This window comes from Kryptolebias marmoratus, linkage group LG14, assembly GCF_001649575.2.
Source record: "Kryptolebias marmoratus isolate JLee-2015 linkage group LG14, ASM164957v2, whole genome shotgun sequence".
In the NCBI taxonomy this organism is placed as follows: Eukaryota; Metazoa; Chordata; class Actinopteri; order Cyprinodontiformes; family Rivulidae; genus Kryptolebias; species Kryptolebias marmoratus.
Window position 1 is genome coordinate 2,046,405 of NC_051443.1, and position 24,132 is coordinate 2,070,536.

At 39.8% G+C, this 24,132-nt stretch overlaps 1 protein-coding gene across 4 annotated transcripts in view; it reads left to right on the plus strand.

Annotated features, from left to right (window-relative positions):
- The window catches only part of LOC108250648 (LHFPL tetraspan subfamily member 2a protein), a 74,426-nt gene that overhangs the window by 25,307 nt on the left and 24,987 nt on the right, over positions 1–24,132 (plus strand). For 2 of the 4 annotated variants that reach the window (XM_037979391.1, XM_025002670.2), the window contains exons 2-3: positions 2,303–2,388; positions 11,302–11,390. The exons of 1 other annotated variant lie outside the window; for it this stretch is intronic. The gene's annotated coding sequence lies outside the window, so the exon portion shown is untranslated. The remainder of the gene's footprint in view (positions 1–2,302; positions 2,389–11,301; positions 11,391–24,132) is intronic. One more of the 4 variants, XM_017440635.3, reaches the window with a different exon arrangement.

The window sequence follows — 24,132 nt, forward strand, 5'->3', positions numbered from 1 at the left end:
ACCCAGGACACGCTGGAGGGACTATGTTTCTCGGCTGGCCTGGGAACGCCTTGGGATTCCCCCGGAGGAGCTGGCCCAAGTGGCTGGGGAGAGGGAAGTCTGGGTCTCCCTGCTTAGGCTGCTGCCCCCGCGACCCGACCCCGGATAAGAGGAAGAGAATGGATGGATGGATGGATGGAATAATAGGTTTTAGATACATCTTTGGTTTTTTTTTAGCCTTTAGCCAGTTTTGCTAATTTAAACTTCTATTTTGGGTTTTGCTGACTTTAGCCCTTAGCTACTGTTTTGTTTGTTTTAGCTTCTGTTCTGCTTGTTATAAGCATAAAAGTTCAGATATCAAGTCATTCATCAGCAGATTTCAGCAAAGTAATTCAGGACTTTGCGTTTCCACTGGGTTTTTGTAGTGGGAACCCAGAGTTTGAAGCTGGAACGAGGCCAGCTTCCTTGTCAGCTGATTCCAGAACAAGTTTTAAGTCCCGCTCCTTCCATGTAAACCAACGGGACATTGCTCTTCTTAAAAAAAATACACCTAAGATGATTTGTTTTCAGGTGTTGACTTTTCTTGGTTAACATAGTTATATGTCCAAATATTCATTTTTATATTAAGTTTAGCTGGAAATTCATTATTTCATGCTTAAAAGAAAGCTCAAGCAACACCCCTGTGTGCAGGACATTAGACAGGACTTAAATCCTCACATTGCTATGTAGGTGGCAGAGAAACTTGGTCTAGTATTATACTACATGTCCATGATACTTAACTGTTGCTGTTGTCTGCTATGACATGCACTTCTTTGAGTGTGTGCAGTACAAAGTAGACTGATCTGTTGTATGAATCCTCAACCAAAGTCCTCCTTTTGAATGTTTGGAGTGCTCTTTCAAACTCTGCTTTAAAAATTAAACCAAAAACCCACAGTTCATAAGTAACGTGGCCGTTCAATCCCAGCCTTCTTCTGCCGGTGTGAAAGCAAGCATGCAGATTCTCATAACCTCTCCATGGTTGGGCCAACAATCCATATAAACCTCAGGCTGCTTGTAATCTGTTGTGGGTTATCCTATTGCAAGTGGTCAGCTCTGATTGAGTAAATTTTTACCAAGCAGTTAATCTGTACTCCAAAACTATTTTGCGATCGGAAATCATTTCTTCAGGCTGTACGCAACCACATTACACAATGGGCTGTCAAATCAGAGCAAAGACAGAAGGTTTTTATCCATTAAACTACACAGAGAGCTGTGTTTAATTATAAGGTGATTGTAATGCAACAAGGGTTGTCTGAGCGTTGGGTGGAGAGAGCAGCAAACCCAACGCACAAACTCATCGTAGTTACAAGGAAAATAAAATAACTTATTTTTAAAATAAAAGAACGAAAACAAAAAGCTGACGAGGCAGCAAAATCAAACAATAACAAAAGTCCAAAGGCATAGTGTAGCGTTGAAAACAAGAAAGGCAAGACATGACATGAAACCTAGACAGTGCTTGAAAGCAACAATGGACCAGCAAGTAAATTGAGGAAATGACCAGATTTTAAAGCAGAGGGTAACTAGGGGAAGTGGGCACAGGTGAGTGATTACAAACCAGGAGCAGGTGGAGATGAGTGTGACAAGTAAACAAGTGACAGGAACACAAGAAGCAGAAGCTATACAAAGACAAAACATGAAAACAATAACCCCAAATTTGAAAGAAACTCAAAGAATAACCAAAAACAAAACCCAAATCCTGACAAGGGTGGCATGGTGGAGCAGTGGTTAGTGCTGCTACCTCACAGCAAGAGGTTTGTAGGTTTGCCTATTGCCTTCATCTGAGGGTCAGGGCACTTACTTGTCAGAACTCTGTAGCTAGGCCTGATGAGAGCAGCACGGCAACGGAACAGACAGACTCTGGTAATAGAAAATTGCAAGTTTATTGCAATTAGTGAGATTATTTACAGTGCAGTCCTTTGTGGGAGGGAGGTGAGGTGGTCGGGGGCTCCAGGTGTAGATTCCCGATGAGCGAGTTTCAGGAGGTCGGGGTCGGAGAGTTGCTCTCAGAGTCTCCGGATTAGTTTGGCAGACAGGCACAGGGTAGAGACTCAGGTTATGGTCCTTAGGCGGCAGCACGGTATCCAACTCAGCCAGGTTCTCGGGAAAGCTGGTTGCTCTGAGGAGGCACGAACAAGAAGACAAGTTAATCTTTTCTCAAAGGTTTTTCTCGAAGTATGAGAAAGCTGCGAGACGTTACCGCGAGGCAAACAATGCTCCAGCGCTGGTCTGGTTCAAGCCACGGCCTTAAGTACCCAGCCTCCCTGATAATGCTGATCCTCTGCAGGTGTGAAGGTACCAACGAGTCGACCAACAGGAGTCGCAGGACACTGCCACCGGGGAAGTAAACTCCCAGATCACCACATTACTAAAGTAAGTTTCAATAAATGTAAAGTTTGCATTGGTTTAATCCCGGTCCTGGAGGGCTGCTGTCCTGCATGTTTTAGGTGTTTCCCTGATTTGGCACACCTGATTTGAGTGACTGAGTGATTAACAGGCTTCTGCAGAACTTGAAGACCTGCTGAAGAGCAGGGAAACTTCTAAAACATACAGGATAGTGGCCCTCCAGGACCAGGACTGGAGACCACTGGTTTAAGCTAAATTTTTCACCTTGTTCTGCCTCTTGACTCCAGGTTTAAGTTTTATGTTTGCATTTTGTTTTCTTGATGATTGATTTGTTTTAGTTGTGACAAAAAATAGTTAGAATAGGCACTGAAATTACTTTGTTGGGGTTAGAAGAAGCATGTGGTTTGAGTAGAAGAATAATGTTCTGAATTTCTGCATGACAAAATCACAAACTGTTCCATTTGGTCACAAAGTATTTGTGGAGCTAGAAGTGGTCCAGCCATTGTAACAAAATACATATCTACTTTTGGTAGAAACATAAACTTTAACATTTTACTGTGCCAGATGATATCAGGGATCAATTGTTTCAGATTTGATGAAGGATTTTGGTTCTGTCATCAGATAAGCTGCAGATATTCAGCTGTCACTGTGGGCCACGGGGCCTAACAGTCTGCTTAATGACTCTCTGTGTGAACATGAAACAGCATTGTTCCTGTGTCCCAGTCTCCATCAGTGGGCAGAACTTTGCACCCTAAGCGGAAGCTGCTCAGGCACCAGAAAGCCAACATTTTTTCCTGTTCTCTTTGAAGAGCTCCTGGCAGTGATTTCAAAGCCCCCTTTTCTCAGTGCTGGCTCCTAAAATAATGTGCAGTAAATGTAACCCAGCTGCTCAGCTGAGCTGCAACAGGCAATACTTCTTACTCTCAACACCAACAGATTTTTATGCATCCTTTTTATGTTTTACTCTTTGTGCACTTCATTTTACACAACCAGGTGGATTCTCATTCTTAGCTTTTACTTATTTTGGAATGATCAGGTGGGACATTAATTTATTTTGTCCCACATGTGAGCTACTGAATATCTCTGGGATTTTGTGGTGCTGACTCATCACCAGTTTTATGGTTGCAAGGAAAGTGACACACACACACACACACACTAATGAAGTCATTGTCAGTCTGGTTTGTTTTGTTATGTTTAAATAGACAGATGTAATGCCCATTTAGTCATAGTCTAAAGTTAGGGGCCTTATATAACCCAGTTTACTCTGACATTATGCATTGTGTTTGTGTAAACTCTTAAACAGATGTTTCCACTTGGTCGACAATTGAAAACGTGCTTTATAGGTTTTACAGTTTGTTTTTTTTTAAGTTTTCACACACACTTTAGATGAGCTTGTTGTATTTGACTAATCTTTTTAAGCACTACACTCTTCAAACATTTTCTGCCAATTTCTTTGTAAATGCAGTGATCAGTGTCAGGAGTGTGAATGTGTCCGTTTCCCAACGATTGTTGAGTATGCCAACTACAAGGATGAGGCTTTTGATCTGGTTATTTTAAGCCAGTATTTCACTGCGATGTTGAAGAGTAATTGGGCGAATGTCATTTACGACGGAGTCTCCAAGATGTCTCAAAACATATGCAGGGGTTCTTGATTTCCCTACGTGAGTTGCAGAGGCTCGCAGTCTTGTTTCTTGAATTTTGAATTTTTGAAGTCCTAAAAATTTTGTGACAAATTTCCCCTCAAAATAGTCAGAGTTGGCACGAGCATCTCAAACCTTTCACAGTTTCAGTTCTTTAATTTTTAAAGCATTGCGACAGTACAGTAGTACATTTTAAATCTAAACATCTGTATTTACAAATGGTTTTTATGGCTGATGTTGCCAGTCTTTAGAAATTAGGGCAAGCCATTTTTTTGTTTTTGACCAACGTGTATTTTTTATTTAACAAAGTATGATAAACATCCCCAGGAGTTGTGTTAAATCCATCATCATCTACCAAGAGCAGACCGTCCTCACAAACTGAGTGATCGTGAAGGAGGATAGAGAGAGAGAGCACTAAGACACCTGTGACTCTGAAGGAGTTTCAAGCTTCAGCAGGTCAAATCATAAAAATAGGTGCAGTTGCTAAGGTGGGTACAAAGCAGACAGAGGTAGATATGATGTGGGTGGAGGTGGAAAACAAAATAATGTGGAAAGCCTAGCATACAGTTTTGTACAGTACAGTACAGTTGTACAGTTGTGTACATGAAAAAAGGCAAATGAAAATTTACCTGTTGGTTTATGGTTTATAGTCTCCAACAGTCGCAGCCCAGTAAGCCCCTGGCTTTAGGGTCAGGGCGTGTGAATGTGGCTGCTTCCTAACACCTGTTGTTTATTTGAGCCTCAGAGATGAGGCTTCCGATCTGGTTATTTTAAAAAGAATGCCCTCTGCTCAACTTCATATGCCACTCGTTACCGCCTGTAGAGCCAAAGAATAAACAGAATTAAAAAAAAAGAAGTGAGCAACAAATAAAGAACAGATTGTCTTTGGTTTTTTGTTTTGTTCTGTAATGACTTCAATTAAACAGTGGTCATATTTGGCTCCTTCATGACTCTACACAGAAACAAGAAATAGTTCAGCATTTAGGGAGCATGTTTGTTATACCAAGTTAAATGAAAAAATGCATCTCCCCAGTCTCTCAGCTATGTATACTGACTTAAAACTTTTACCAGTAGGAAGTTGCTTATTGAATATTAATGGCTAAAGATTAAGAAGAGCAGTTAATGGTTGATTAATAAAAAATATTTCTCAACTATTTAAATAGTCATTTTTTTGTTAAAAATCAGAAGTTGTGGAAAAATTTACTTTTTGATAAAGTTGAGGTAATCAGGTGTAGATGTACATCCAGTGATTACTTTTTTGAAAGTTTCATCAAAATCTGTTCAGTGGTTCATGATATATTCTGCTAACAGACAGATAAAGTTGACTCTAAATAGTTTATGGCAAAGTTTTATACAAAGATCTCACACAATCTGTTAGCACTCAGAATATGTGTTTTGGATCACTTTTGGCTATGGTCACATCAAATTTTAAAACCAAGTGAATTATAGTATTTTTATTTTTTCTTTAGTTTAGTTGGCTATGGCGACCATCTTGATTCAAGTTAACATCAAAGTAAATGAGTTGTTAATGAACATCCAATGATTACTTACTGCGATTTTTAAAAAATAAAATTCCTCCAGTGGTCCATGACATATTTTGGAAAAAGACAGACAGACACACAGACATGCAAAATCATTACTGTTAACCTTCCCCTTATGGCAGCTGGCAAAAATAAAAGTTAATGCATTAAAACATTATTGATTCATATTTAATGGAACATTTTCATGAGATAACCAATCTTCTAAACTGAACTGTAAGTAAAAGTTATTTTTATTATAAGTTATTTTACTGGAAGATGGCAATCCACATGTGCCCCCTCCATCCAGCTCCCCTTTTCCTAAAGCCCTTAAATACTATAAGAAAGACCCTTTGTGGTGAGGCTGGCTGCAGTGAACATACCTACAGTGGCCACATTAGAGCCTGCCCCCAGCTGTGGAAGGGCTCAGCAGCTGAGTGCCAAACTGCAACTCCGCTTCTGCTCTCAGGCAAGTTTAATGCACATTAGGGCATTTTTTGGCATCGCTTTAGAGGGCAAAAATAGTTGTTGGATTGTAATAGTTGTGGAAAATCCTCTCAGCTGTGGCAAGTTGGAATATACCCAATAAAGATTTACACTGCCGAGGTTCCCTTGAGGACAAAAGTAAGCCCACAGCACAGCGTGTTCAGTTATTGAAGCTATGTCCATTTGTGTAACTTATCTTTAACAAGTTTTCTTTATTTTTAGAAAATCACTAACAAATAAACCAAATTGCAGCCAGTGTGTGATCAGTGTTGATTTTATTATTGCATGATTACAGATTTAGAGGTCCACTGCTATGTGGTTTATTAGTGTAGTAAAACTAACAGTGATCCCACAGAAGCTACTGTGTAAATCATGAAATATTTAAAGATTATTCCAACGTTTTGGTTGTAATATTCTGCTTGTTTTTCCACTTTTCGTACTCATGATGTTGGTGTCAATCACAACCTCAGTTATGAAAAAGTTGTGCAAAATGTGAATTAAAAGCAGAATGCAAAGATTTGCAAGTCTCACACAGATATTTTATTAACAATGCAACACAATAAACATCAAGTGTTTAAACTAAGAAATTGTAAATCTTTTATTGAAAAATTAAGATAATTTTAAGTTTGAGGGCAGCAACAAATCTAGAAAAGTAAGGACAGGGGCAACAATAGGCTGTAAAAGTAAGTTGTACAAATAAGAAATAGCAGGAGGAGCATTTTGCAACTAATTAAGTTATTGGGAACTGGTCAGTAAGAGGACTTTGTATAAAAAGAGCATTTTAGAGAAGCTGAACCTTTCAGAAGTAAAGATGGACAGAGGTTCAGTCTGCGTTGTCGCGTCTAAAATAGTGGAGCAATTTCAGAATAATGTTTGTCAACAGAGAGCTGGAAAGACTTTGAATATCCATCATCTACAGATTATAATATCATCAAAAGATTTCGAGAAATTGGAGAAAACTCTGAGGTCAAACAACAAGGCAATAACAAGTCAGTAATGGATGTTAGTGATCTTGAGGCCCTCAGGCAACACTGCTTTAAAACCTGGTCTGATTCTGTTCTGGACATCACTGCATGCACTCAGGAACTCTTCTACAGATGACTGTCTGTAAACACAGTTTGATGTGTCATCCAGAAACCCAGGTTAATCTCACTATCGCATCTAATTTGGAGTGAATCTGCTGTATCTGTTAAAAACACATAAGCATAGCTATTTTAGTACTAACAGTGCTACAATGAGCATTGTTGTTTAATGATGTTGTGTTCAGAGTTTTCATAGACATTCACAAGCATATTTACTAAGACTGCATATTAAGTTCATCATATTCACAAAGCAAATAACTCAATTATATGCCACTGCAAACACGCCCATTAACCCCTACATCACTAGCAGCCCCTGTACCAGGGGCAGCAGCACTGCCAACAAGATCAATCCAATAGGCTTGGGGAGTAATTTGCACTAGTTTTGCACTGGTGACAAAGTGTTTGAACACCACTCAGGAATGAGGTGTCCTGTCATGTTTGGCTGTGGCTTAGTTGTTGCTAACCCTAACCCTGCAGATGATGTCAGATGGAGGTGAAAGAGACAGAAAGTAATTTTCTTTCTGAGAAGGTTAAAAAGTTTAGGTGTTTTATCAGCTTGGAATGCACTAAACTCTAAGTGGCCCCTGAGGCCGCAGTGATTAAGTGATTAGATGTGTTGTCTGTCAAGTGTTGCCTCTGACACTGTGTCCTTGACTGTAAAATGTTTCTTGTATCTGCACAAACGCCCCCAAACCTTTAACTTCCTTTATCCCCATCTGTTTCTGGTTGGCTGTTATCAACATCTAATCTGCAGCATTCAGTTTTTGTTAGTGTTTCTGTGCAATCTTGTTAAATCAAACTATTGACCTGATGCTTAACTGAGCTGAGTGTTGCTCTCTGTAGACATTTTCCATTAGAAGGTGTGGAAAGGCCCGAGGGTCCAGACAGCTTGAGTCAACACCTGATGCTGAGTCAAATCCACCTGCTCGCTTTGTGCTCACGGTGAATCCAGCCTCTGCTGGGAGGTCTGCGGCCCACACCTTTCACCTACTTTGAGCCACCCAGACGTCCGACAAGACTCAAATTACCATGACAGACTTGTCAGACTACCAGATGAGTAGGATTTAAAATAAAAAGAAAAAAGAAACAACGATGCAACTTGACCGATTGATTCGCGGCTCCAGACGGTGAATCACTGCTCCTTTAGCCAAGAGGCGGCCCGAGGACCCAGCGAGGACGCGACAGGCCAAACGGAGCCCGCGCCCGCGATGAGCCCCGAGTCCCCTCTGTCACTCCTCTCTGAGGCTTTTAGACTGGAACCGGGAAGGGGGGGTACCCTGGCACCCCTAACTTAGCTCAGCTCGTGCCCTTATTGTGCCACCACACCAGAAAATGAACCAGCAGAGAGAGAGCGCACACTCAGAAACTTACCGAGGACGCAGGAAAGAGCCCAGGAGTCACCGATCAGGTATACGCCTCACGGCCAAACTTTATTGAAGGTGTAAAAATTAGATTATATCCCAGTTACAAGTTATGTGATTAAAAATGGACAAAAAAAATAAAAGACAAAAATTAGAAAATCAGTAAATTCCTTCTCTCAACGACTCTACGTCAAGACGTTATTCCCCCAAGAACTCCGCTCCCTCCCCCTGTCACAGAGTTTTATCAGACATCACTTCATGATTATGCAAAACAACTTTTTGTTACCTCCTTCTTTATTATTTGAATACATAGTGGACTTAAAACACGCCTTCTACTGACGACTTAGCTCAACAGGGTAAAGTTACAACACCCTCCCCATCCTTGGTGCTGAGAAAGAAAAAAGAGAAGAGTTTAAGCATGAATCATACAAAGGCCCATTGATGTTGGTTTCTTTCACTCCCTCTTCCTTTCCCAGGCTCGGTGTCCTTCAAGGTCTGCTTTATCGCCAGTCCCTGTCTCTCACCGGGCCCGATATTTGCGCCTCATTGTTTATGGCTTTTTGGGCTCCTGACCAGAGCCAGGTGGCAAAGGGAGTCTCGCTGGAAACCATCCCTGCCTGCATCATAGGGGCCATAAATGGAGATAGGGGCCCCATTACTGGAGAGTTATAGTAGGTGAACGCAGGGTTCACCATCCCAGCTAGGTGAGGGTAAGTAAGGGCCTGGCACGGCATGGATCCATATGCAAGCTCAGCAGGCTGGACAAACAGCAAGTCTTGACTATCCTCCCCGGTCACAGCAGGCTGGGTGATGTTATCTTGATATGGAGGGTTGCTCTCCCCCTCCTGACCAGATAGGGCCTGGGTTTCCTCACTGTGAGGTCTCACTGGGTCAGGTTTGTGACTCGTCTCGTTTCCACCATTTTCACCTTTCACAACAGAAGGTTTCAAAAGATTCGACCCAAGGGGTGAAGAGTCAACCATTAGTTAATTATCTACAGCTTGAAATATGTGTGTCATTTGTTTGAGGGAGGCAGAGGAAGTGAAATCTGCTGCTGACAGCAGAAACATGTTTGACTGTCAAAGATGCAGTTGACTTTTAATCTGTTCGCTCCAAAATGGTAACTGGTTAAATGTAACATGGTTTAATTAACTACAACAATGATAAAAAAAAGAATTTCTACTTCTGTTACTACAAAAAAAATCACTTCCCATTTTTTGGTTTGAAAAGACATCTAAACAAAATCTTAATAATCTATAAATGCCTAGTCTGAAATTTCACCAACTTTAGTTCAAAAGTAAAAGACAGTTGTTATCCAAAACTCAGTGTCAAAAAGACCTCTACAGTTAGCCAAGATTGTCAAGGATACGTAGGTACGTCCCACATGGTGAATTCAACTCAAAAAGTCTTAATTTCAAACACTTCCTGCATCTTACTGAGCTATGCTGGTGTAGATTCTCAGTCATCCAGAACATGGTAAATCAGGAAAAAAAAAGTTAAACGAGACAACTGGACATCGATTCTGTAGTTAAAGACATTTTGTTTCCCATCTGAGAAGCCAGCTGCAGTGTGAACGTAGCCTAAGAGTCATTCACAACTAGTGCTGGGCGATTGATTGAGAATATTTGAGATATCAAGAGTTTTTCCTCATGGGATATAAAAAATGACGAATATTGAGTATAAATACTAACAGCTATTTTTTTAGCCGTCTGAATCTAATTCAATAGAACTTTAGCTTTTCCCAGCCTTTTTATATGCATCGTAGTTCACACCCCCTCTTCCATCCTGAAAACCTGGCAGATCCTGCCTCCTCCCCCGCTACAGCAGACTCTTTGTTTATGTTTCAGAGTGAGGGAAACAAAAGTTAGCAGCATTCAGAGACAGTAAATTAGTGGCGTGTTTCTAAAGTAAAATAGTGCTGGGTCTTTTATCTGCGAGTGGTTTGGATTTAACAAGGAAGACTGTGGTACCTGACATGGTACCTTATTGTAATGGGGTGACTGGTCAGAAGACTCTCGCTCTCTGTCCTACATCTTATTTTTTGTTCTGTAGCTGTAGATGTTATATATATATTGCATTATTAATTCTTGATCATATCGCCAAGCCCTTTTTCACAACAGATAATTTGAACACTCACAGACTGCGTGAGATCTCAGGATGTTGCACCAGACTGTGCATAACATCATTTAAAAAGGTTTACTCAAAACAGCTACAATTCATTTTATTTTTCTACCCAAGTTGATCTTAGTTTGAAACTCTGCCATTAAAGGCGGCAGGCGATATGCATTTCTATAAGGAATGTTAGGCCCTTAATTCTCTATAAGTTCATCATGAGGATAGAGACCTTTAAAATAACAACATGTTTTTTTCTTTTGATTTAAAAGGCATGAATTGGTTTAAACTGAGAAGAAAGGGTTTGCAAGTTCTTATTAGATTTAGCTAAGAGATGTTTCCTTCTGTCAAACTTAACAATGACAGATTAGTCCCAGTCTTAGTTTGATTGGTGATAATTTTCAACTTCTACAAGTTGGATAAACTAAAACAAACACCAGCTGTGTTCATACTTGTGAGTTAAATGTTCTCAGCTTTATTCAACTTTACCACTGGGTTTGTAATGAGGAACGCCAACATCAGCGTCTGCCCTAATTTTTATGAACATGTGAAACAGTTTAAGTTTCTCCAGGTGCTGCTTCTCTGCCGTGTTCTGTTTAAATGGAAAATACCAATGAGCAATGAGAAAAGGATGCTCATTACTGTTGGGGAGCCAACAATGACTGAGCTGGGACCCTCTGGAGATGGTGTGTTTTAGTGATTTAGAATCAACACTGCATTTCTTTCTGCTGTTTCTCTACAGGTTTGTGCAGCATTGAGGCAGAAGTCTTACATCATCTGGCTTCAACTGAAGAGATTTTTCTTCATCCAGCTCCAGAATCCACACTACAGGTTGGTGTTATCTTGTGTATTTACCCTATTAATTTATCTAAACTAAATGATCAAACTGTTATGGGCTTCAGGATAAAGGTTATCCTACCAAATAAATACCAATCTTGTTTCCTGCTATTCTCTTGATTAGATTATTAGAGTTCCTGATACATTTCTGTTCCAAATGGCAATATCTTCTCTTTCAGTGACCTGATTAATCCAAGGGGGTGTTAACTAACAATCCTCCTTTAAAAATCCCAGGCAATGTGTAAATCTGCTGCTGACTATCAGTAGTGGGTCCAAACAGAAATAACTGGTATGGTTATTGTTTTTTTTAATTTTTTTTTTGCTTGCAAGGTTTTGATTTAACTTACTAAAAAACAACTACACTGCCTGGCCAAAAAAAAATTGCCACCTTGATGTAACTAAGCACATAGGTACAAGCCTCCTATTGGATAATTACTGCATGGGTGATTATGTTTCAGCTGGCAACAAGTTATTTAACCCCAACTGGTGCAATGAGTTGCTTCTCATTTCTTAAACAACCATGTTGAAAGACATCCTGTGGTCGTGGAAAATATGTCAGTCTGTTTGAGAAGGGTCACATCATTGGCATCAAGCAGAGAAAACATCTAAGGAGACTGCAGAAACTACTAAAACTGGGTTAAGAACTGTCCAACACATTAAAACCTGGAAGGATGGTGGGGACCCATCATCTTCGAGGAAGAAATGTGGCTAAAAAAATCCTAAATGATGGTGATCGGCAATCACTTACACATTTGATAAAATCAAATTTAAAAAAATAACAGTAGAACTCTGGGCTACATTTAACAGTGAAAGTAAGAGCATTTCCACACCCACAAAGCAAAGGAAACTCAAGGAATTGGGACTGAACAGCTGTGTAGCCTTAAGAAAACCACTAATCAGTGAGGCTAACCAGAAAAAAAGGCTTCAATTTGCTGCGGAGCATAAAGATTGGACTCTGGAGCAATGGAAGAAGGTCATGTGGTCTGATGAGTCCAGACTGACCCTGTTCCAGAGTGATGGGAGCATCAGGGTAAGAAGAGAGGCAGGGGAAGTGTTGCCTACTGTCCAAGCCTGTGGGGGCAGTGCTATGATCTGGGGTTGCTGCAGTTGCTCAGGTCCAGGTTCAGCAACAGGATGAGCTCAAAGAATGAGGTCAAAGGTCAGCTGACTACCTGAATATACTGGATGACCAGGTTATTCCATCAATGGATTTTTTTCTTCCCTGGTCTGGGCATGTTATGATCATGTCTCTTTCTCATGCCTTGCCATGCCTCTAATCATTATTCATTCTAGTCACCTGTGTCCCTATTCTGATTGTCTTTCCCACACCTGGTCCACGTCCTATATATTTTCTCCCTTTCCTCTCCTCCAGTGCCAGATTGTCGAAAGCATTATGCAAGTAGTTTTCCAGTGATTCCTGACTGACCTCCCGTGCATCAACCTTGTTCACGACCCCTGGATTCCTCCTCGTGCCTTGCCCCTGTCGGATTGTTGCTGGAGGACTGACACCTGGACTACGACCCCTGTCTGTTTACTGGACCCGGACTCTTCGCCTGCCCCTCTGGTTAAGGTCTAGTTAAGCTCTGTCCTTCCAGTTCTGACCCTCGCCCGTCTGACTACGAGACTGTTCTTTCCCCCGTGGCTTACCTGCTGTGTTCGCCAAGCCAAAACTCCGCTCAGTTTCCTCTGGTGGTCATCCTCCTCCCGTTGTTCCACTGGGCCGCCTGGCGTCCAGTACTCCCTGTGCCGCCATCGATATATCCGTTAATCAATAAAGCTTCATTAACCTTCCGCTCCTGTGCTGTGATTGAATTGCCGAATCCTGCTAGTGGTCTTGTCAGGGCATATTCCAAGATGACAATGCCAGGATTCATCAGGCTCAAATTGTGAAAGAGTGGTTCAGGGAGTGAGAGACATCATTTTCACACATGGATTGTCCACCACAGAGTCCAGACTTTAACCCCGTTGAGAATCTTTGGGATGTGCTGGAGAAGGCTTTGTGCAGCGGTCAGACTCTACCATCATCAATGCAAGATCTTGGTGAAAAATCAAAATATTACAGATTGTAACCTTTTTTTTTTTTGGCCAGACAGTGTATTTCAGTGTACTGTAGTATATACACCAAATGTTTTCAGACTGTGTCTAAGGGATATGAAGCCTAGTCCTGAATTAAAGAGTTGTATATATTTTGGCTAATTTTATTTGTTTAGACCCACGAAAGGAGAAAGGAGAACGTTTTTTCAGGGTTATATTTGACCAATTTCTTATCTGTCAGGTACATAGTAGGCATAGGTTGATATGAAAGGTTTGACAAAGATACTAGCTGAGAAAAAAAATGAGAAAAAATATGTGAATCTTCAGTTGCAGTCTCAATGAATTCTCAGTGTTTGCAAACAGCTGTATTTTGACGGTCCATTTTTTGAAAAACCTGGCCTGCTTTTGTGTGGATGTCTCTATTCTCTGCTGTGTACATTATTTTTTTATACCGACCTTGGATCACTTTGTACACATCTTGGAAGCCCCCCTTATGTTTATGATTTAATTAACTTTCGAAATGAAGATAGGCAGATTTGGACAGTTTGATAGTAACTATTATATATTACTGGAATGAGCTCAGAAATCAATATACAGGATTTTTTATAGTTAAATATGACAAATACTGTATGTCAAGGCTATTCAACTGATGGCTTGGGGGCTATATCCGGCCTAGGGGTGAACTTAAATAGGAGACTATAATGTCTAGCTGCCTTTTACATTTCTAAAGCAATCAAAAGAAACTTAACATTATAAACCTGAGGAATCTAAATCATCCTGTGAGCCCACAGCTGGGTCTTGTGTCTGCCTCACCACCAAATCCATCCTGTATATTTATCTGGCGAAGTAGGAAGTAGGGTTGGGGTGGGGTGGGGGTCTTTTTGAAATGGAGGAAAACAATGGGAGCTGGAAATAATGAGTGGGGACACCTGTGAAAGCCATTGAAGTGGAAAGCCCCCACTAATATAATAAACAAAATAATAGTTTGTCTTTACACTCTTAAAATGTGGAAACTTCAAGTCAGTGGCTCACTTCCTGTTATCTTATATTTGTTTTTTTCTCATGTCAAACATAATGTTCAAGTCTAACCATTGTGTTGAATCTGACAATTTCAGCATTTATATTAGTCAGGACATTTCTGTTTGTACTGACACCTACCAGCTGTTAGCCAATCACGTCTTGGTTGATTGATTCTTCAGTTGTGACAGTTCTTTATGTTCCACAGTCTCAGCTTTACTCAGACACCATTCTTCTCATTGTGTCTGTAGTGGTATAATATGACATGGACAAGTTATTGTGAAGCTTTTAAAAAGAAAAGCCTTACCTGTTGACACTTATTGTAGTGTGTGCAAGTCAAAGCACCAACACATCTCACTTTACTCCCTCGAAACAAAACCAGCCTGACAATACTTTTCATTTCTCAGATTCCCATGTTCTCTTTCTTTCCTCTCATCATTTATCCTCCTGCGTTGTCTCCAAACTTCCTACTTTTTTTCTCAGGGCAGGGATCATTCCTTCAATATCCAAAACTCATCTGAGATAGTGCTGCTTAGCAGGGCTTACTTTTTGAATTTTAGCAGGGTATCAGGTTGAGCTCAGAGTGCCCACCCGCCCCACCCGGAGGGTCTGTTGGGATAAAGCAGCTAGCGAGATCTCAGTTTGCAAGGGAGTTGGGTTTGTTTGGTGGTGTTGTGGGAAACTCCGGTGGGAGCAGAAGGTCAACGCCAGAGGGAAGTCAGGATTAAACTGCACTCATCCTGGGCACAAAACACCAAGAAAACAGCACTTTTGGGACCAAATACTGAGTCCACCTGGCTTAACAGAGGGACTCAGTTTTCAGGTTTGGTCCATAAAATGGGATATGAAGTGGTAGAACTTTTTTTAATCTTGTTTTTTGTGCCCCCAGGAGCTGTAAGATGAACTAAGGTGAAGCTAGTTGTGATTAATCATACAGGAGACGGGAGAGAAATGGTAGATCTGCTGACACTACTAGGGGCTTTTCAGTCTGCTGTTAGAAGAAATAAGTTGGAGGAATTTTCTTATAGGAGGATTTCACCTTGTGAACCATTTTCATTTTTACATCACTTCTGTCAAAGCCCCTTCATACTCAACAAACAAGGTTTTTTCTGTTGTTTGTTGCGTCCTAGTATTGCATTATCAGCATGAATACCCCCCCCCCNGTTCTCTGATCAATATGGTGATGTTTAAACATGTCCTTTAAAATAATACACCACAAATATAAAGTGCACAAAGAATACAACTCACCATAACGCGATTAAAAAATGTCATTCAGACTCCAAAAATAAGAAAACGGAAACACTGTGCGACCCGGTACCAAATGACCCACGGACCGGTACCGGTCCATGGCCTGGGGGTTGGGGACCTTTGCTGTACAGTATTTAGTCGGGTCTCCTTTTGCATGACTTATTTCATCTATGTGGTGTAAAGGCCATCAGTCTGTGAACCTGCTGAGGCGTTCTGGAGGCTCAGGTTGCTCTGATAGCAGCCTTCAGCTCGTCTGCATTCTTGTCTCTGGTGTCTCTCATCTTCATTTTAACAAAACTCCAGAGATTCTCTGGGGTTTAGGTCAGGCTAGTTGCTGCTAATCAGGTAGTGTTATATTTATATATATAGCATGAAAGGATGCATAAGAAGGTTTTTCTTATGCAGACCCTTGATCACATCCACCTTGTTCCTTTCCTGCCCAGAAGACCATATCTTTGTGTCCAAAAGGCTACAGAAGGAAGGCTTAGCATGGCGTGGCACTTATTGGCACTTGGAAATTGTGGATTAGTCCTTGCTGAGTAATCGTATTGGTTGTAGCAAGAGTGGTAGCAGACATGATCTGTGTAAGTCATTCCACCAAGAATGTTGTAATAACTTACATGAAACACTGCCAGCATGGTGTGTGTATGACCAGTCTTGCTTCAAATTCTTGACAATCAAGCCACACCGGATCATGCAGATCCCTGATCAGGGATGTACTGCTAGGCCTTTAATTTTTAATTTAGTCTTTCCGAAACTGAAATCTTAGTTTTTTTAGGACATCTTTAGTTAAAAAATCAAGTTTTGCCTAAGACAGTTCAAGTTAACTGCTAAACAAAGGTTTGACAGAAGCAGGTCAAAAAAGTGTCACTACATCTTCCATGAGCTTTATATATTTAAAACTATATAACTTTGCTTAATTATACTTTTGACATTAAGAACTGTTCCACTGGGTGTTTGCAAAAACACTTAAGTTGTGTTTCTAGGCATATTCTTTCCTTTTTTTTTTTTGTCTGTCTTTGGCTACCACTGCTTTATTCTAATCTCTGTGCTGGATGTTATCTGTGTTTTGTTGCTGTTTGTCAGCTTCTTTAACCCTCAGCTCAAAGCCCATAAGCTGATATGTAGCTGCTAATAGACGCCATGCTGGTGTCAGAGTTGGAGAGTTTGTGGCAAAAAATAATAATCTCAAGACAAGAAGCCAGAGAGAGACACTCCCTGTCTGTGGCGTCCTGGCCGACCACCCACATTGAGGCCGGGGTGTGATATGTCAGATGGTCTTTGTTTCCCATCTCCTTCCTGCATGGGCTCACTCTGCTGCTGGTGATGATCTGGTCAGTATGGGAGAATGAGGGATTGTTGACCTTCCTCCACAGAGGCAAAGGTAAAGAAATAACCTTCCAGCAGAATGAGTCCTGTTGCATGTCAGCCCTCAATAAGACCACACATACAGAGATCAGAAGGATATGTGCAGGTTTTCAGACCTAGATCCATATGTGCTCACGTTTATGCTGCAACGCACCATTTTTGCTATGTGGCTGCTTAACATTCACACTATTGTTTTCATGAGTTTATTTCTCTGTACAGTAAACTTTGTTTTAGCAGGAAATGCAATTTTTCTAGTTATATTTTGTGTTGGTATTTGGTGTAAGAGGGATTCTTGGGACAGGTGAGTCCCCCCCCACACACACATTGTAATTGTTTCACCACAGTCCCTCCTTCTTTTCCTCTCAGTCAGATGAGGCATTTGTTGCTGCCACCTCTGTCAGGTGTACTCCCCACAGGCTTTAAGCTTTATGTCCATTACACACTCCTTCCTTCTTCCTCCATTTTTTCTTTCCCACGCTCCTGTCATACTTCCCCCGTTTCGTAGAGCTGCTGGGATTTCCTTACATTTAACACATCTGTGTGTTTGTTCCAACTATACTCTGTCTGAACATTCATAAGTTAACAAATATGCAGCAGATATAACACTCCCACACAGTGAGATGATGAACTATAAGTTTTGGCGACAAAAGTATAGATGATCTTGTGGAATATTTTTTGGGAAAATACATCTTACTTAACCTCAGTTTTTTAATTTAGGAAATAGACCTTTGTCAAAACTATGACTGGAGACATTGTGAATGCAAGTGAAGTTGCACTATATATTAAAAATGGTTTTAGCTTTTACTGTAGTTTTTGTTTAGCTTGACATACAACAAAACAACAATTTTGTTTCTGCAAAGTTCTACTTTTTGCTCTCAAAGTAAATTGACTTTGTTTTATAATAAGAAATTTTATTTATTTATTTATTTTGGTTGTTTGAAAACAATAATCATTTAAAATAAAACAGTCTGTATGTTTTGTTCATGCTGGGGCTTTTTTTGGGGGGGGTGTAAGTTGAACATCTGTCTCCATGTGTCTGTGGATGGTTCCTTGAAGTGGCCAGATGTTTGTAGCGGCTCCCTCTGTGGGACTCAAACTCAGCTCAGACTTTCCTGATTGCAAAGACGAGCTAAAGTGTAGCAGGAATGTTTCTATTTGCCTCTCCATATCTGCTTTTCAATGGCACTGATTGAGAGATTTTGTGAAGTAGAGAAATGCCTGACATGTTTGAAAGAAAACGTGATAAAAGGAGTCTGTTTTGTATGATACGATTAGGTGTCTGACACTTTCTTTGTCGTGATGTTTGTTTTGACAATTCCGTTTATCTAGTAATCTTCCTCACAAAAATGATTCTTGTTTTTGCTCTGTAAGTTATCCCCAGAGCCATTTGTTGCACCCATTCATTAGTTGACACATCTGGCTCCACTGAGAAACAATGCAACTCATTTAGGCAAAGCTTCAGATGAAAACACAAGGCAATAAAAACCTCATTGAGATATCTGAGGCATGTCCGGTAATCATGTCAACATGAGCCAAAATAAAGCATTTAGTTCTCCTGGTATAAAATCTGTTCCTTCCTGACTCATTTTCTATAGTTTTATCAATTGAGACTTTTGACAGTTTAATATCCAGGTCACAGTGGTGTGAGAACACAGAAATGTATCATTTGTTTCAGTCATGTTTATAACAATATTGTTGTTTGTAAAGTTGATGGTTGCTGTTTGTAAAGATGTGCCCTCCAAATCTGAAAACTAAAGCCAATGGAAAAGCACTTTGAGCGATAGACGTGTACTCTATTACAACCCCCACCTTGAGTTGAAGCCAGCAGGGCCTGGTTTACAGAATCTGTCATCTTGTATTTTTGGCACCAGAGTCTGTGCACTACAGATGCAAAGCTTTTTGGCTGTTTAGCGGGCCTTAGTACTGTTAGTTAGTCTCTTTGTACCTTTAGCTTAGCATTATCATGTTTTAGTTTAGTTATCTTAGCATTTTTCATGTTGGCTGTTAGCGGGCCTTTTTGGTACTTGTAGTTAGCCATGTTGTACCTTTAGTTTAGCATTATCATGCTTCCTGATTGTTGTTTAGTTCAGTTTTAACTTTATCATGATTTTATTTAGATTATCTTAGCTACTATTTTGACTTTCTTAGCTCATGTTTAGATATGTTTAGTTTTCATGACCTTATTTAGATTATCTCATATATCATTTAGATTATACATGATTGATGTTTTTTATTTCTGTATTTCTATATTTGATTTTGATGTTTTTTGATTCTGTACCTGATTGTTCTGTATTTGATTCTGTTGTTGTTTCTGTGTTGTAAAGCACTTTGGATCGCCTTGCTGCTGAGAAGTGATATGTAAATAAATTTTCACTTCACTTTTCCCTAAGTCCCACCTACTCCTCTGTACACAATCATGGTGTCACATGATCTTTTAGGTATGAAATAACCAATTACAGCTAAACGTATTAGTAAAATGAATAACAGAACATACAGCAGCAAAGTAAGAATTATGTAAATTAATAAAAGTCAACGACAGTCAAAACTATCTGAGGTGCATTTTTTAATTTTACCAAAAACAAAGTCCTGTTTCTTTACATGGTGGGGCAAAAATAAAACAAGTACTGGAACCAACCTCTGGGGACGCTCTAACAGCTCCAGGTTCAACTTCCAGGTTCCCCTAACATGTCTGTTCTTTGACCTTGTGCTATATTTATGACCAGAAGGGGTGACGTTCATTATTGCAAAAAAAATTTAAGTAGATACAGTAATTTCCCCACATTTACCTGAATTTATTACTTTGGTAAGTTCTTTATTTTTAGTTTTTTTAAGGCAAAAGGCAGGCATTAATGTTTTTGCTTTGTGTGTGCTTTGTCATGTTGGATTCTAATTTTCGTACCCACATGCAGAACACAACTAAGAACACTGGCTTTAATGTGAGAGGTTTATTATAAAGAAATTAAACAGGAAGGTGAGTGATGGTGTTTAGGTCCAGGATCTCTTCTACGGCACACACCAGGTCTCTGAGCACAGGAGGCCAGGTCAGTTTAATTCAAGCTCAGCAGGAATCTTCTGAAAACGGAGTCAGATGGAGCTTACATGGTTGGAAGCGGGTCCGGACGGGGGGGGGAGGAAAGGCGTCTGGGGTGTCCAAAGCTCGATGGGAGGAAGAGGACGGCTGGAGAGGCGGCGTGGGGGGGTGGACGGGTAGTGGGGAGTTCCACTGCTTAGAGACGCGTAACTTGGGTGTCTAGTCAGCTTCTCGAGGAATCAGGGTCAGGGAACCAACAGTCTGACCTGATGTCTGGATGGTCCACAGAGTCCTGAAGGAAGGTCCTGAAGTAGAAGCACACAAAGGGTCACTAGCAGAATCTTTCTAGACAGAGTCAACACAGAGAAGATAACTCTGGGGCCTGAAGTACCGAACATAGGTGACACTCTGGCAGTGAAGTGAAAATAATCACTAGTTGTACATCTACAACTGATTAACTTTTGAAATTAATCAGATTTAAGATGGCCACTGCAGCACTAGCGAACACAACTATAGAGAGATTTACAGATACTGAGCTAAAGTTTAATGTGGTAGTAGCTGCAAGTCACCCCCAACAAAGTTCTGGGTACTGACACATCTTGCAAAATATTTCAATATTACATGATCTTGAGCATAATGTAATCTACAAGGTTTGGCCAAGATGGCTATACCGCCATCATTTCTTCGTCATAAGACAATTTTATCTGAAAAATTTGTCAGCAAAGACAACAATATATATTTTTTCAAGGATTCTAGATCTTTAATTAAGAACAGGTTGTGTGCAACTTGTCATGAACAACTAAAAATTTTGATATTAGATATAAAGTTTAGTTTGTGTCTTAATCATAAGCTCTTGTGTTTTGTAGCATGAGCTCCTTGTGCACTACTATAACACAGACATTAACACATTTGTTTGTACTCTTTTGTTCAAAAATGAAAAACCCACAAAGTCACTGAAATAACTTGAAACTGACAAAATTGATTTCAAAAATGGCTAAAACGACTAATGAAACTCTATCATTGCGTTTGAATTTTGGTTCAGTTGACTTTTAAAAAAAAAAAGCTAATAAAACTGGCCTTAACATAAAGGATTGTATCCTTAACTTAATATTTTGTTGCACAACCTTCTTAGACAATCTCTCAGTCCAGTGATATCTGTCCCTCTCTCTGAGACTTCTGCTCCTGTCCACAGGTATTTTGTCCCACTCCTCCTGAGCAAACTGCTCCATCTGTCTCAGGTTTGAAGGGTCCCTTCTCCAGATGTTTCAGCTCCTTTAACAGATGTTCAACAGGATTTAGATCAGGGCTCAGAGATCAGTTCAGCATGGTCCAATGTTTGGTTCTGATCCATTCTTGGTGGTTTAAACTGAGTTTTGTCATCATCTTGTTCCAGTCTTGCGTTTTAATGATTTTGTGACCTCCTTGGTCATTTCCATTGGCTCCACTTTGGCTCCAACAACGACTGATGGTGCGGTCTGATATTGATAAACCATGAACTTGGATTTCACCTCTAATCTCTTTGGAAGTTGTTTTGGATTCTTTGGATACCATTTGTATTATCCATCTCTTCAACTTGTCATCAATTTTCACCAGTTTCTTGCAGCCACATCCAGAGAAGTTGCCTACAGTCCTGTGGACCTTAAACTTCTGAATAATCTGAGCAGCTGTAGTCAGAGGAACATCAGGCTGCTTGGAGACGGTCTTATAGTCTTTACCTTTAACGTGCTGCTCAATCATTTTCTTTCTAAGCTCCTGAGACAACTCTGTCCTCAGCTTTCTGTGCTCCATGTTCAGTGTGTTACACACCATGATAGAAGACACCTTTGATGCTGATTACAGGACACACCTTTGTGTTACCATGTCCCTAGGGTCAGATTAGTTTCTATCTTTTCTAGGGGTACCTTTTTGTCAAGGCTAGTTTCATTAGTTTTTTAATAATTATGTTGAACCAAAATTCAAAAGCAGTGACTGATTTTCATTGTTAAATATATGTTCAACACTCGACGGCTCTTGCTGTTTTTTTACTCCAGTCAGTCCTTGCTGTTAGCAGACCTTGTTCTCCCATATCATGTATGTGCTTTGAACATGCAGACACCAATCAACTTGGCCACAAATCGTCTTAAAAATGAAGAGAAAGCCATCTGCGAGTCTCAACCAAGAGTGAAGATGATCTGAGAAGTTTCTTCCAGCAGTAATGGGATCTTTCAGACACAGCACAGGCTCTCACATCAAAGACCAGAGGATCTAAAGGGAGTTAAAGATCCACATGTCTAACACATGCCATGCTGCAGCCTCGTTCATACAGATTCAACAGTTTTCCTGAGTTGCTGCTCATTCATCTTCGCTTGTCAGACTTTGGTCAGAAGTATCAGGTAGATCTAAAGAAAGAAGAGGACTGTGAAGCAAAGCAGTGGAACAACTGATAACAAATAACAGGCTGGACTGTGAAATCAAAGTGACAGTTTCATCAAAATCTCCATGAAGATCATTTACTGACTGACATGAACATGGAAAACCTACTTTTGTTGGTTCTCTGTTTTGAATAAGGCATAAAATGGATAAAGTAGTAAATATCACTTTTTTTAGTGAATGGAATTCTAAAGTTATTTATGGCTAAAAACCATCCAAAGCTAAATCTGAATTGCAAACGTGAGTTTGTAATCTAACACTAACACCTTGTCACTGTCTATAAAGATTGTTGTAACAACTTTGTCATTTCTTTCTTGTTGCCTGAAGGTGATAAAGTTTTGCCTGTGTGTGTATATGTGTGCATACTGTTAGCAAATTACATCTCATGACTTTCTGAACAGATTATTGAAACTTTCAGAAAGTAATGATTGAGTTGACGTCTACAACTGATGAACTTTCAGAGTCTACCTATTTCAAGATAGCTGCCACACCAAAGCAATGTTAGCAAACACAAAACTGGCTATGACTCAGTCTATTTCATAGATATTGCGCTACAACATAGTTGTTATCAGTCATTTGTTATTTCCTCTGTTGTATGTGAAAATTGCACCCCCATCATTGATTTTTAAATTATCTTTAAAAATATTTGTGATTATGTTTTTGCTGGGTTATTATTCAAACTACTGATATCAGAAATATATATTTTTTACCAACATCCGTAACCCCTAATGACATTCTTGCTTAGTAAAAAAAAAATTAGGATATTCAAAAAATGATCAAATATGATTAATATCTAATTCTGTTTCATATTTCCAAAGTGTTCAGAAAGGTTATAGGTACAGTGGGGTTTTTTCTTAAAATAAAAATCAGAACAATATTTAATCCTTTCAGCAACAATATATTCTTAGTGCAAGGCCAATAAGTAGCAAGCAAGTCAACATTTATTTAGATGTATTACAGCAAAATAACTTAAAGGTGTTGCTTTTTTTGCATGTTGTACAGAAAAACAGATAATAAAACTTGCCTAAATTGTTAATATTAACATTTTCGTAAAACTTCAAAAAACCTTTATACAGTACCAGAACACTAAAACCCAGACCTGTTCATAATGCACTGTTGAATAAATAGTTTCTCAGCAGTGCAAACAGAAATTTGATCCATGTAAATGTATTCAGCAACAGCCCCGTTTCATTTCTGTGCTTCTGGTGATGTCGCATCATATTTTCTTTGGTGGTCAAATCGAGTTGGCAGAGTAGGTTGTCACTGTTTTGGAGCCTTTAAAAGAAACAAAACTCATTTGAGACAAAAATATTGTTTACTTAATAAATTACCACTGTTTACTAATGTTTAAATGAGTAGGACAGGTAATGTTTACTTCCAAACACTGAGATTAATGTTAATTGTTTTAGTATTAGCCATAGCAGTTAGCTCTTTCATTACAGAGAGAGTAGTGATGTGGCTATGCAGATTGCTAATAATTAAATGGGTAATGTAAGCTTACGCCATCCGACATGTTCAACTTTTTTTGTTGTGGGAACAGGAGTTTTACAGACCTTTTAAATTCCTCATAAAAGTCAGAGTGTTTGTCTTTAAGATGCTTTGTAGTGCTGTTCGCTTACCAAACCTCTC